This window comes from Cetorhinus maximus, chromosome 11, assembly GCF_964194155.1.
Source record: "Cetorhinus maximus chromosome 11, sCetMax3.hap1.1, whole genome shotgun sequence".
In the NCBI taxonomy this organism is placed as follows: Eukaryota; Metazoa; Chordata; class Chondrichthyes; order Lamniformes; family Cetorhinidae; genus Cetorhinus; species Cetorhinus maximus.
This window is the reverse complement of record NC_135889.1, coordinates 81,573,771-81,586,502: the sequence shown is the minus strand read 5'-3', so window position 1 is coordinate 81,586,502 and position 12,732 is coordinate 81,573,771.

Below are 12,732 nucleotides of genomic sequence, written 5' to 3'. Positions count from 1 at the left end.
AATTACAAGGGTATGAAGACAGTGTTGGGTAAATCAGTTATAAAGGTGAGATGATAGGGAAGCAGTGGCAGACATTTAAGGAGATATTTCGTAACTCTCAACAAAGATATATTCCATTGAGAAAGAAAGACTCTACCAGAAAGATGCACCATCCGTGGCTAACTAAGGAAGTTAAGGATGGTATCAAATTGAAGGAAAAGTGTGCAATACTGTGAAGATTAGTGGTAGGGCAGAAGATTGGGAAATTTTTAAACATCCGCATAAGATGACTAAAGAAGTAATAAAGAAGAAGAAATTGGACTATGAAAGAAAATTATCAAGAAATATAAAAACAGACAGTGAAAGCTTCTACAAGTATATAAAAAGGAAAAGAATAGCTAAAGTGAGCATTGGTCCCTTAGACAGTGAGACTGGGGAATTAATAATGTGAAATAAGGAAATGGTAGAGGCTTTGAACAAATAGTTTGTATCTGTCTTCACAGTAGAAGACACAAAAAGCATCCCATGAATCGAATAAAATCAAGAGGCAAAAGGGAGGGCAGGATTTAAACCAATCACTATCAATAGAGAAAAAGTACAGGAATACTAATGGGGCTTAAGGCTGACAAGTTCCTGGGCCTGGTGGCCTGCATCCTACGGTCTTAAAAGAAGTGGTTTTAGAGATGATAGATGCATTGGTTGTAATCTTCCAAAATTCCTTAGATTCTGGAAAAGTCCCAGCGAATTGGAAAACCACATATTTAACATCTCTGTTCTAGAAAGGAGGGAGACAGAAAGTAAGAAACTATAAAACAGTTAATCTAATGTCTGTCGTTGAGAAAATGCTATGATCCATTATTAAACGGGTAGAAGCACGATATTTAGAAAATCATAATACGATCAGGCATAGTCAATATGGTTTTGCAAGGGAAATCATGATTGTCAAATTTATTAGAATGAGGATGTAACAAGTAGGGTGGATAAAGGGGAACCAGTAGATGTAGTGCATTTGGATTTCCAAAGGGCAGTCGATAAGGAGCCACATAAAAGGTTACTATACAAGATAAGAGCTTATGATGTTGGGGGTGATACATTAGCATGAATAGAAGACTGGCTAACTAACAGGAAACAGAAATCAATGGGTCATTTTCAGGATGGCAAACTGTAACTTGTGGTGTGCCACAAAATCAGTGCTGGGGCCTCAACTATTTACAATCTATATTAATGACTTGGATGAAGAAACTGACTGTATTGTAGCCAGATTTTCTGACAATACAAATAAGGTAGGAAAGCAAGTTGTGAGGAGGATACAAAGAGATTTAGATGTTGAATGAGTGGGAAAAAAATTGGTAGATGGAGTATAATGTGGGAAAATGTGAGTTTGTCTACTTTGGCAGGAAGAATAGAAATTCAGAATATTATTTAAATGGAGAGAGAATGCAGAAGTGCTGGGCTACAGGGGACCTGGGTGTCCTTGTACATGAATCACAAGAAGTAGCATGCAGGTACAGCAAGTAATTAGGAAGTTAAATGGAATGTTGGCTTTTATTGCATGGGTGTGCAGTATAAAGTAGGGAAATCTTGTGTCATGCTCAGTGAAGGCATGTCCTATTCATACCGTTAAACATGGGCTTCATTCAGTATATAACTTTCTGGAACTGTACTTATTTAAAAATGGACCTAACATTTAGGGCTAAGATGGCTACCGAGGGTCAGGTGACTTTTGCAATTTCTGCACAAAACTACCTCAAGGGCAGAATCAAGCAGGGGCAGGGCCCGCTCGCTGAGGTGCAAAGTGACGCGGGGTGACGGCGGGCGTGCGTCCCAACGTCACCGCATGCCATTTAGATTTTCAGTTCGGCGGGCGGGCAGCCGACTTGGCTGTATGCCCACCGAACTGTCAAAGGCCTATTAAGGCCTGTTAAAAACCAATTAAGGCAATCAGCTGAGCTGCCTGTCCTACCTTAAGGTTGGCGGGCAGGCGAAGAGCCCTGGTGGCCTTCGCATTTTTCATGGAACCTCACCCACAGGCAGGATGAGGTTTCATGAATGATTTAAAATTTTCAAAACATTTTTAATTAAAATTAATACACATGTTCCAGCTCATGTGACAGTTTCACATGAGGGGACATGTCATAAAAGTTTTCTCGCCACTTTATACTTTTTGGACTTAAAACTAATCTCCCTGAGGCATCTCTGTACCTCAGGGAGATTTCTGTGCTCTTTCGCACGCATGCGCATGAAAGAGTGCACTCCTGACTCAGGCATCCCGCACCCCACCAGCACAGGGAGTGCACAGGGCTTCCAGGTGCGCGTCACACTGGGCGGGCCTCAACTGGCCCGCCCACGTAAAATGGCAGCGCGGGCCCGATTGGGGCGCTGATCGGGTCCATGCCCGCCTGCGTCTGCTCCCGCATGGCCCGCCCGACAGGCAGAAAATTCTACCCCAAATCTCTGGAAAGTTCCTAATTGAATAACCTTGAATGATAGCCTTCCCATTGAATGGACATGCCCAGACACCGCCCATCTGTAGAATTTACACCTGTGATCATTTGTGGTTTACCCAAAGCTCAAAAACAATGGGCTTCCAGGTTTCATGTCCCTGAGTTCAAAACTTAACAAAGAAAGCTGTGGAAGCCAGTTTAACATAAGTGGGTGTGAACAGACCCTCATCAATTCTCCATTGTATAGCAGTGACTTCTAGTTTTAAACCATTCTGGGTGGACACTGGCAGTTGATTATGCAACCATAACTGTCTTCAGCTCACAAATTCTTTTATCCCAAGAACTATAGATGAACTGATCAGTCTGCAAAGAACACAGCAAGAAACAGCAGGTGCATAAAAGGCTGTAACATCCAGGTCTCTTAAGAAAGTGGAGGCTGCTACATCTTAAAGTCTCTCAGTCATTCCTTTTCAGAGTCCACCAGAACAGAAACTTGACCTCCTGGTAAAAAAAACCCACAACTAACCAATTTCATGACCTGCTGAAAAAGTCATCACCTCATTGAAATCCTGCAGCGATGTTGATACATGACCCCAGCTATTGACATCCCTACACTACCCTTTCAGAGTGAACCGCCTTCTTCAGCAGGCACACAATGAGTGTTTTTCCTATGAGGGGGAAGGCGGTGGCGTAGTGGTATTATCGCTGGACTGGTAATCCAGACACCCAAGGCAATGACCCGGAGACCTGGGTTCAATTCCCACCATGGCAATTGGTGGAATTTGACTTCAATGACCAGAGCTTTCAAACCCCTGTTGGTGTGCAGAGGTGGGTCCCGCATAAAACAATGCACAGTCCCAACATCACCACGGCCATCGCAATATTTGGGAAGGCGGGTGTGCTATAAGTTTGGATGCGTGCCCGCCATCAATTAACAGGCCAGTTAAGACCCTTGAGACAGCAATTGATCTTGATTTTTTGCAGCCCGTGTGATCTTCATGACGTCGCACGGGCGCAATGGTCAGGCGGGTAGGAGACATTTGTATAAACCTCATCCGGGGGCGATTTAAGAGAAGTGAGTGGGGTCGCGAATGTGATGTTTGAGAGATTTAAGTGTGAAAGTAACTTTTACTTGCCTGAGTGAGCAGGAAGACTTCAAAACTCAGACCAGCTGCTAGGACAGGAGTAAAAGCCTTGGTCAGGACTCTACAGTAGAAATCATTTCTGGGGCCTGCAACTTTCAGGAAGCCTTCCCTTAACCTGGAAATGGGAGTTGTGCTCTCCACTAGAGGCACCTCCTCTGAGGAGGAAGGGAGGGCCAGAAGGTAGAGGAGGCTAGGAGTCCACATTCAGCCTCCAGGGGAGCCACCTTTGAAGGAGAGGCGCAGGCACAAGGGGTGCAGGGCCAAAAGGTAGTCCAAAGTGGAAGGGGCCACAGACGACGCCAATATCCTGCTGCCAGGGTTTACAGCCGGTGAAGCAGCTACCTCAATATGTCTGAGGTGCAGTACTGAAGGAGGCTCTGTCTCTCAATGGAGACAGTCACCTCCATCTGTCAGATGATAGGCCTGAGATCTCCACAAACTGCTTGGGTGGACATCCCATGCCAGTGGCTCTAAAGGTCACAGCTGCCCTCAGCTTCTATGCCTCTGGCTCCTTCCAGGGGTCGGTGGGTGATCTTTGCGGTGTCTCCCAATCAGCTGTCCACACTTGTGTTAAGCAGGTGATGGACACTCTATTCAGGCGTGCATTGACTTTCATCCACTACCGCTGGGATAATGCCAGTCAGACACAGTGAGCCAGAAGCTTTGCAGCGATTGCTGGCTTCCCCCATGTCCAGGGTGCAATAGACTGTACACGTGTGGCCATCAAGGCGCCAGCAGGTGAGCCCGGTGCCTTCGTCAACAGGAAGTGCTTCCACTCCATGAACATGCAGATAATGTGTGATCACAGGACGCAGATTCTACAAGTCTGTGCAAGGTACCCAGGCAGCTCCCACGACGCCAACATCCTCAGACACTCCCAGGTGCCGAGACTCTTCAGTGTTCCAGCCCGGCTGGATGGATGGCTGCTGGGTGACAAGAGCTATCTCCTCAAAAGGTGGCTCATGACACCTCTCCACCATCTAAGAACAGAAGCTGAGCAGCGGTACAATAGGAGCCATGCCTCCACAAGGGCTGTGGTGGAGAGAACCATCAGTCTTCTCAAGATGCACTTCCAATGCCTGGATCGCTCAGGGGACGTACTGCAATACCACCTGGATTTTGTGTTGCTGATAGTGGTTGCATGCTGCGCTCTCCACAATCTGGCGCTGGAAAGGGGAGACGCAGTGGACGATGAAGACGTAGACTCAGTTGCTCCGGATGCACACGATGAGTCCAGCAGTGAGTCCGAGGATGAGCACGCACAGGAGGACGTTGAGGGGGTAGACGCTGACCTAGGCAAACTCCAGGGAGGCAGGGACACCCAGGAGGCTTTAACCCAAAGAACCTTCAGCTAGCCCACCACAGATGGACCTTCAACACATGCCAGGGCTGCAGGCTCCATACTCGATACCTGAGTGCTAAATCAGCCTGGATAATAACATTAACTAAGGCCCTTGTCAATAAAGCTCAATGTCAAACAACTCACTCATAACATCATGGCTTCCCATCCACTTGCAGAAGTAAGGAAGCACCCTGAGGCATGGCAACATGTCAAGATTTATTGAGTAAACAAAAGTAAATTCATAAAGCAAAACAAAAACACTGTTGGACATCACACCAAATCTTCGACTAAGTACTATGGGCCAACATAAATGCATCTCCACCTCCGCTGTGGCTGTCCGGGCAGCACCAAGACATAGCAGCAGGGTTAGGAAGGTTAAGAAGATGTAGTTGCACAGCCTGGGCACAGGCGTTACCCACTTGTACATAATGTTCACTATTGTCAATAAACCCTGAACAATGTCTCCCTGCCTATGGCTCCTTGTTCTGATGAGCAATGTTCCAGTCATTCAGATGTGAAACCCGTGGTGTGCCTAAGGTGCCTTAAATTTATGCTTATGGGTGCTACATCTAGGTGCTGTTCCCTCGCTGGCACTGGCATCTGCGACAACCTACTCATTGTGCTGTCCTGTTTACTTGATGACCTTGGCAGAAGTCCTCTGGCCCACGGAACATTTGATGGCCCCGCCTGGGAGGGAGCAGCCAGTTCCACAGCTGGCTTCTCCCCAATCGCCGCAGCCTCATCCGATGCAACGGTCACTGGCAGAAGGGCGGAGGAGCTGCTGCCCTCATCCGGAGCGCCTTGAGAGGCGCCCGCAGAGACGACAGGCAGCTGCTGCGCCGACATGAGATCGCTTCAGACCTCACTGCTCACGGTAGATGGATGGACACCAAGCTGGGATACTTGGTGCCCACACCATCTCCCACACTGATACTGACCAGCTGTGGCCAATGCCGCTATGAGGGCTTGCAGGTCCGAGCGCAACCCCAGGGGGACCTGATTGTTCTCCTGGAGGTGCCTCTCCAATGAGAGTCGCTACTCTCTTCATGGAGGAACATGGCGCTCAATCGTGAGGCTCACTGCATCGGTGATGCTCCATGTGGACTCCTCCAGCACAGGCACCATGCCACGCATTGCCTCATGTATCTCCGCCAGATTATCCCACATACTCTGCTGCACTTCCAGCATTCGCTGCCTCATGGACGACTCCAGGGACACATCATCAGCCACTGACCGAGCAAGTACCTGGTCCCCAGCAGTCCTCTGACTGCCAGCGCCCTGGGCACTCTCTGTCTCTGCCCGCACCTCAAGCGAGTGTGAAGTGCCCTCACCGCTGTGCCCCGGGACACTAGCTGAAGATCTAATTCCCATCGAGGTGCTAGTATCTGCGTTGGTGCCTGCCTGGCTGTGATGGCGTGACGCTGGAGAGTGCATTTGCTTGGGGGCTTCAGGGGTGAGAAGTGGGCCCTCTGTCTCCTCCTCCCGGCCCTGCTCCGGTGATGCTGAAAGGAAGAAAAAGAACATTTGATCAGTTACAGTGCAGACAATGTCAACTTGCTGCTCCCCCAGATCATTAAGCGCTCATCCTTCCATAATCAATGGTAAACCCATGTTGCTAACTTCAATCACGGAGCATTCAGCAGTGCCATGGCTTTTGTGACAGGCATGATGACCTGAGTGCTCACCAAACATACCTCCCTGTGGCACCACAGCCTCACCGCCACCAATGGACCTGGGGGCATGGCACCTAACAAGTCCATGGCCTGCTGCTCGAAAGCCATAAGAATGGCCAGCTGGGCCTGCCCTCCGCCAGTCCGCATTCGTTCCGACGCTCTGTGCACAGTCTTTTCCTGAAAAGGAGAGAGGAGTATTGATTAGTCCAGCACCTGAATTCCCATCACATCCCTGCCAACCCAGCCAGAGTGGGACATTGCAGGACTCCAGTTCTTCGTCATCCCGCATTGCCGCACACTTGCCCAAACAAGCCAGGGCTGACCCACCACCCCCCTCCCATTGCCCAAATGCTGCCTCCTTCACATGTGGCACATGGAACGCAAAGACCAGTAGATGGATTGGTGCCCCGCCAACTGGAAGCTCCCCTCCCAGCACGTTAGCACCCTGACTTTAACATGCTTCGCAGTTCCAGCACTCTGCTGAGGTGCAGATCTTGACTTTTAACCCCATTCTATACTCTGGGTGTCAGTGTCACACATGCTGCGGATGCAGAACACACCCTAGCTCAACCCTCCCAGGGTGAGCTGGGCATGGGCAATCTCTGCTGTCACACCCAGCAAGGGATCCATGCCATGAGAGATTCAATGATGTTACTGTACTCAGACTTGGCGGGGGTGTCAGGGGGGTCGATATGGTTTGGGGGAAAGGGTGACGGCTGCATTAAGTGACTTGAGGCAACATGATACTCACCCTTCCCAAGCGCAGGAGATCATTGAATCTTTTGCGGCACTGGAGCCATGTCCGTCGCAACACATCATGGGAGCTAGCACTCTCGGCCACCTCCTCCCACACACGTTTGGTCAAGCGAGAGGGCCTCTGCCTCCTGTCCGGAAGAAGGACCTCCCACTGCGCTGTCACCTCCTCCAGGAGGGCAGCTAGGCACTCATCTGAAAAACGAAGGGTACGCTGCCCCTCTGGCCTACCCTTTGGCCTGGCCTGCCCTGATAGCCTATCCTCTGGCCTGGCCTGCCCCGATAGCCTACCCTCTGGACTTGCGTCACCAACATTGCCTCTCTGCAGAGCTGTTCACCCAGTCATTGCAAGCAGCCTTTCCAAGGCTGCCAGGCCTTCCTTTATACAGGCCGCCGGGTCTTATGACGACCCGGCGGGCTGAGCGCGCCCGCCACCGCCGCCCGCCCACTCCTGTTATGCATGGGAGTCGTGAAGTACAGGACCGCCTGCATAAAATGGTAGCGCGGACCCAATCACAGGCAGCGATCGGGTCCCTGCCCATTCTCAACCGGCCCGACCGGCATGGGGAAAATTCTCTCCAATAAAAAATTTGGAATTAAAAGATGACCATGAAAGCAATGTTGATTGTCATAAAAACCCATCTGCTTCACAAATGAAATCTGCTGTCCTCACCTGGTCCAGCCTACATGTGACTCCAGGCCCACAACAATGTGGTTGACTCTGAACTGCCCTCTGAAATGGCCTAGCAAGCCACTCAGTTGTGTCAAGTCAATAAAAAGAAATGAAACCAGATGGCCACCCGGCACTGAAATGACAATAGTAAACCCAGACCTGTCAACCATGCAAAGTCCTCATTACTAACATCTGGGGGCTTGTGCCAAAATTGGGAGAGCAGGCTAGTCAAGCAACAGCCTGATATAGTCATACTCATGGAATCATACACTACAGATCATGTCCTAGACACCACCATCACCACCCCTGGGTATGTCCTGCCCCACCGGCAAGACAGATCCAGCAGAGGTGGGGGCACAGTGGTATACAGTTGGCAGGGAGATGCCCTGGGAATCCTCAACATCGACTCCAGACCCCATGAAGTCTTATGGTATCAGGTCAAACATGGGCAAGGAAACCTCCTGCTGATTACTATGTTCCGTCCCCCATCCACCTCCCCTCCCCCCGCCCCTCCCCCAGCTGATGGATCAGTACTCCTCCATGTTGAACACCACTTTTAGGAAGCACTGTGGATGGCAAGGGCGCAGAACATATTCTGGGTGGGGAGCTTCAATGTCCATCACCAAGGGTGGCTCAGTAGCACCACAACAGACTGAGCTGGCCGAGCCCTGCTACACTGGGTTTGCAACAGGTGATGAGGGAACCAACAAGAGAGAAAAACATACTTGACCTCATCCTCACCAACCTGCTTGCCACAGATGCATCTGTCCATGACACTATCGGTAGGAGTGATCACCGCACAGTCCTTGTGGAGACAAACTCCCATCTTCACATCGAGGAAACACTTCATCATGTTATGTAGCATTACCACTGTGCTAAATGGGATAGATTTTAAACAGAACTAGCAACTCAAGATGGGGTGTCCTTGAGGCGCTGTGGGCCATCAGTGGCAGCAGAATTGTACTCAACCACAATCTGTAACCTCATGGCCCGGCATATCCCCCACTCTACCATTATCACTAAGCCAGGGGATCAACCTTGGCTTAATGAAGAATGCAGGAGGGCATGCCAGGAGTAGTACCAGGCATACCTAAAAATGAGGTGTCAACTTGGTGAAGCTACAACATAGGGCTACTTACATGCCAAACAACATAAGCAGCAAGTGACAGACTAAGGTAAGCGATTCCACAACCAACAGATCAGATCTAAGCTCTGCAGTCCTGCCACATCCAGTCGTGAATGGTGGTGGGCAATTAAACAACTCACTGGAGGAGGAACCTCCACAAATATCCCCATCCTCAATGATGGAGGAGCCCAGAACAACAGTGCAAAAGATAAGGCTGAAGCATTCGCAACAATCTTCAGCCAGAAGTGCCGAGTGGATGATCCATCTTGGCCTCCTCCGGAGTTCCCCAGCATTACAGATACCAGTCTTCAGCCAATTCAATTCACTCCACATAATATCAAGAAATGGTTGAAGGCACTGGATAGTGCAAAGGCTATGGGCCCTGATAATATCCTGACAACTGAAGCAAAACAGAAGCATATCTAAATGGTGAGCGATTGCAGAGCTCTGAGGCACAAAGGGATCTTAGTGCATGAATCACAAAAAGCTAGAATGCAAGTACAGCAAATAATTAGGAAAGCTATCAGAATGTTATCATTTATTGTGAGGGGAATTGAATACAAAAGTAGAGTTGTACAGGGCACTAGTGAGGCCACATTTGGCGTACTGTGTACAGTATTGGTCACCTTATTTAAGGAAAGATGTAAATGCATTGGAAGCAGTTCAGAGAAGGTTTACCAGACTAATACCTGGAATGGGTGGGTTGTCTTCTAAGGAAGATTGGACAGACTAGGCTTGTATCTACTGGAATTTAGAAGAATAAGAGGTGACTTGATTGAAACATGCAAGATCCTGAGGGGTCTTGACAGGGTAGATGTGGAGAGGATGTTTCCTCTTGTGGAAAAATCTAGAACTAGCGGTCAATGTTTAAAAATAAGGAGTCGCCCAAACAGAGATGAGGCAAAAAATTTTTACTCAAAGGATCGTGAGTGTTTGGAACTCTCTTCTGAAAAGGTGGTGGAAGCAGGGTCTTTGAATATTTTTAAGGCAGACGTGGATAGATTCTTGGTAAGCAAGGGGCTGTTAGATTATTGGGAGTAGGTGGGACACAGATTTCAGGTCACTATCAGGTCAGCCATGACTCCCCAGAGCCTGTCCACCATCTACAAGGCACAAGTCAGGAGTGTGATGAATGCTTTCCACTTGTCTGGGTAAGTGCAGCTCCAACAACACTCAAGAAGCTTGGCTCCATCCAGGACAAAGCAGCCCGCTTGATAGGCACCTCTTCCACAAACATTCATTCCCACCACCACCTATGAACAGTGGCAGCAGTGTGCACCATCTCCAAGATGCACTGCAGAAACTCACCAAGGCTCCTTAGGCAGAACCTTCCAAACCGATGACCACTACCATCTAGAAGGACAAGGGCAGCAGATACATGGGAACACCACCACCTGGAAGTTCCTCTCCAAGCCACTCACCATCCTGACTTGGGAAATATAACGCTGTTCCTTCACTGTCGCTGGGTTAAAATCCTGGAACTCCCTCCCTAACAGCACTGTAGTTGTACCTATACTACATGGACTGCAGAAGTTCAGGAAGGCTGCTCACCACCACCTTCTCAAGGGCAATTAGGAATGTGTAATAAATGCTGGCCTAGCCAGCGATGCCCAGACCCCATAAATGAATTTTTAAAAAGAGCCAAACACATAACCATTATTTTGTTTACAACCTTTAAGAGTGCACTATCCTCTTGAACTGAATCTTTCTCAAGTGTGTGAGTGAATGACGTCGGCCTGGATTTTCATCCTTGGCATGGGTAGTGGGAGTGGGGAAAATGCCCTGCTTAGCCTGCCCACTTTGGGAGAAAGTGCCTACAGGACTGAACTTTCATTGTGGGGAGGGGTGGGGGGGTGGTGTGGAGGTGGGAGTAGATGGGCAGACTGGAGTCGAGCCAACTGACCTGGAAAAAATTTCGGAGGCAGTGACAGGTGCTGCCGGGTGCTGAGTTGAGCTGTTTAGTTTAAAAGGCCCGCCTCAGTGCTGTGGGACTTCATCCCAGTTAAAATAAAAACAGAAAGGCCCTCCAGTCCTCACCCTCCACTCACTCCCCATGCCCTATCCATGTCACCTCATGTTCCTCACCCACCCAATATGGCCCTTCATGCCCCCTAGGCCAAGCTATGCCCCTCCACCCACACCTCATGGCTCATATGCTCCCTATACCAAGCTACTTTCCTCCTCCAAACACCCCTTGGCCCCCTCATGCCCCCATGCCAAGTTATGCACCTCCACTCACCCCGTGAATCCTCAAGCCCCTCATGCCAAGCTGTGGTACTTAAATGCCTATTCATTCACTATACACTGTATGAACCAATGAACTCTACAGTGACAATAGGATATGTAAAAAATGCTTTAATAAGCAATCATTCATTCATAATTACAGGCCAATAAAAGTGTCAATCATCCAGACCCTTTAAACTTTCAATAGCTGAAACTGCGAGCATTCGAAACCTCTTAATATTGTGTAAATAAACATTGCAAAATGGACAGCATAAATCAGAGAGACATAACTGTCAATCAAGCAAGGTTTCCTCTAAGGATCAGGTGTTTTAGTACTCAAATGCATATCTGGGCTCTCAGACAAGAATACATAATGAGGCATGGCTGAAAGCCCAGGAGTCTGTTGAAGGCTGAGTTATACAAATTTTTGATTGACAAGGATATCAAGGGTTATGGGCAGCAAGCAGGAAAGTGGAGTTAAGGTCACAATCAGATCAGCCATGATCTTATTGAATGGCAATCCAGGCTTGAGGGGCCAAATGATCTACTCCTGCTCCTATTTCTTATGATCTTATGCTCCTCCCCTTCCTTGAAGCACCTTGAGATATGCTGTTAAAGATGCTAAGCAATTGCAATTTTTTTGATATAAAGCAGTTAATCAAAATAGCATTAACAATTTTTACTAGGAGTCTATTCCACATAGCTGCTACTCCCTGAGGGAAAAATCTCCTCATCTTATTTGTTAATTCTATGTTCAAACTTTGCAAAGTTGTTTACATGTACACTATTCATTCCTTTCAGCATTTAAAACTATGGATAACGTTTCTGTTGTCTCTAATGCAAACAAGTTCAGCTCTGTGTACGTCCCTTCAACTAGATCTGATCTTCAGAATTATCACTCTTTGACCTCTCTTCAATGCATCAATGAAAGCAAGAGGCTCAGAAGCTATCAGTAATATTCTAAATAAGGCCACATTGTTGAATTATACAAAAGTTAAATTGTTTCAACTCGTATTCAAATGACATATGAAATACCGCAGCACAGCTTGCTTTAATGGGTTCACATATTGAAATTTGGGTATGCACACCTCACAATCTTGCATTCATTCTAATCATCTCTTTGGTGTAATGTTAGCGACTGCACAATATTTTTAAACTATTCTCCGCCTCATTTTTTTTCTGCTTTTAAGCAATTCTCTTGTGGAGGGAGTGACTCAGGCCGGATGCAGTTCTTTGGGCACGAGTAGCTTTCCTGTAATTGGGCCACTGGTCATTTTTACACGTGAACCTAGACAGAATGACCGGAATTTTCCAGGCCCTCATGCCAGCGGAATTTTCTGATCCTACCGATGTGAACAGAGATTTCAATGGCTC